This window comes from Rosa chinensis, chromosome 5 (genome assembly GCF_002994745.2).
Source record: "Rosa chinensis cultivar Old Blush chromosome 5, RchiOBHm-V2, whole genome shotgun sequence".
Taxonomy (NCBI): domain Eukaryota; kingdom Viridiplantae; phylum Streptophyta; class Magnoliopsida; order Rosales; family Rosaceae; genus Rosa; species Rosa chinensis.
Genome location: NC_037092.1, coordinates 40694922 through 40697696, shown reverse-complemented (window position 1 = coordinate 40697696; position 2775 = coordinate 40694922). Strand labels below are relative to the sequence as shown.

The 2775-nt window shown below is 36.3% G+C and overlaps 1 long non-coding RNA gene across 1 annotated transcript; it reads left to right on the top strand.

Moving 5' to 3' along the window:
- Positions 1-859: 859 nt before the first annotated feature.
- LOC121053150 lies at positions 860-1687 on the top strand. The gene is made up of 3 exons (XR_005810912.1): positions 860-1007; positions 1139-1473; positions 1580-1687. It is a non-coding gene; the product is annotated as an uncharacterized LOC121053150 (long non-coding RNA).
- Positions 1688-2775: the final 1088 nt, after the last annotated feature.

Here is a 2775-nt window from a genome sequence, read left to right as displayed (position 1 = left end):
TTGAAACTTAACCAAGCATAGAGCACCTATAATACTCATTTAGGCTATTCACATTTTCAGGTGTCCAAAGGATTCTGGTGATGATCGATCTTTCCATTGCTTTCTTTCTATCAGTTGGTAGTGAAAGTCTCGGCCTTTTCTCTTTTGCAGGACAATAGTGATTACAACCCCTTCATCAAATGTGACTGTTCTGATAATGTCATTTGCCACATTACCCTACTGTAATTTAGTCTCTTAATTATGTTCTTACTTAAGTTTAAGGGCAGCTAGCTCTTGGTTTTTGCTATCTTTGTTTGTTGTTTGATATCAAACATTATCTGTTTGTTAATTGGATTAGGGAATGAGTTTGAATTATTTAATCTTTTCTTATTTCTGCATAACTTCCCACTCCTCCCGAAAAATCAAGTAAAATGAAGGAAATGCTTAGTCCATCAGTGCACTTTCGAATAAAGTTCATGTATGGCTATATTGATTGAAAAAAAAAATTTGTTTTAGTACAAGCATATTGTGCTTCATTACATATATATGGAGCGACTGCAAACATTGTCTATATTGATGTTTTTTATCATCTAATTTCAATTTCAATTGTAACAGGTTCGCCTCCAAAATCTGATTGCTAAACTAAAGCAGTCGAGAGGGATGTCTATGATTTCTTCTCCTTCTCGGGCTCAATTGAAACGTTTTGGTGGTTGGTTATTGTTGGATGATCATGGATGTCTATGATTTCTTTAGCCTCTAGCTTATTTCAAATGGATTTCGGTTAGTTATTGTTGAATTATACTGCAAGTGTTTGTTTCTTCTGTTGCTATGAGTCTTCCATCAGTTTCTTTGGGTATTTCAGGCATTTGAGGGAGTTATACCAAGTAGATCCTGCAAGTTATATGCTAGCCATTTTCAGAAATGATGCTCTTAGGGAGCTTTCTTCTCCAGGGAAGAGTGGCAGCTTCTTTTACTTGACTCAGGATGATAGATTCATGATAAAGACTGTCAAAAAATCGGAAGTCAAGGTTAGTTGCTACCTGTTTCACTTCTATCTTTCTGACTTTTACTTTTCTGGCAACAAAAGTACATGAAATTTGGCTAGTACATGTTTTGCTTGTTTTACTGAAATTTGGCTATTTTCTTCTTGCCGATCAAGAGAATGACTTGGTTGAACGATTCATGAATGTATTAATGAATGTCAAGATATCAAGGTAAATTATCTTGAAGTTAAAATTTTTCCCCCCTGATAAACGAACAATGATTAACCTTTTATGTGCACAATAAGATGTTGGCACTTGGTAAGTCTTGTTCTGTCATGAACAGTATTGTTACATCCAACCTTCTTTATTCTTTCTTTTCAGGTTTCCTCTTATTTATTGTGGAATTCCATTTGAATTCCACCGGAATGTGTTTTATTATGAAGTGAAGAGATCTGGATCATAACTTCTCTACATTCTTGTAAAATGTCAGCAACAGTTCATATGCAGCTAAGTAAATATAGTCACTTGACTCAATTTCTCATAACTTTGTTATCATGTCCATGCCTCATTCACCAAAATGATTAACTAATCCTTCTGATATAATAAACTAATTTCAGTGGGAGAGGAAAGGCAGCAGCCAATACACCCAACCGGATATTGATCGAGTGCGAAATGAGTGGGGGAAGTTTGTTGTCAACATATATGTGCATGAGCCATGAAGTAGCACTCTTATTGCTGGTCCATTTTGCTAAGGAAAGCATCTTTTTTTGTGATTCTCTACTGGTACATTGTCATGCACCATGTGTTGCATGTTTTGGAACAATGGATATATATGTATAAGATTTTTGATGTTCCAAGTAGATGGGCATGCACTAGAATGCTTTTCTTGTTTAAAATGTAGGGTTCAATGATTAGTGGTTTGCAATGTTTAATTTGATGGTTTGCAATGTTTATATTTGGTATGTAAATGGATCAAATGCACAATTTAATTCAAGAATGGGATCTGTTCAAATAATCAGACAACAGAACAAATAATGATAACTGTCGATTGTCTGAATGGCAAAAAATGGGGACAAATCACACTGCAATCATTTATATCATACATCGGTTTTTAACAAATTACTGTCTTCTAATCTACACTCACACAACAGAAGCAATTAAACTCTATTGTCGCAAAGTTAATCAGACAACAAAAGAAATTGAATTATGTTGTCCCAAAGTTAATCAAACAACAGATATAGTCTAAGAACTGAAGTTTGAATATCAGTCAGACAACACACAAAATAAAAGTCTGTTGTCTAAGAAGCTTAACATACAACAGCTTCAAAACTAGCACTGTTGTGAGAAGGAAGCGCCGCAATTGTCGCGCAGCTGCGCCTGGCATCTGCCTAGCCACCTGCCGAGACATCACACAACAGTTATAACACATACCCGTTGCCTGTTTGTTTCTTACACAACTGTGTTCCACCGTTGTCTGAATTTTCAACAGACAACGGCTCACTCTACAACGGTGGCACTCCAAATCAGACAACAGTTTTCGTCTGTCGTCTGATAAGTTTTTTGGCATAGTGAGGGAACGATGACTCACACTAACACTCCCCCTCAAGTTGGCGCATATACATCAACCATGTCCAACTTGCTTAGTGAGTCATAAAACGCCTTCCTGGAAACTTCTTTGGTAAGTATATCTGCAAGTTGCTCTTCAGTTGGAACAAAAGGAAAGCTAATAATTTTGGCATCTAGCTTCTCCTTTATAAAGTGACGATCAACCTCCACATGCTTAGTACGATCATGTTGTACTGGATTCTGTGAT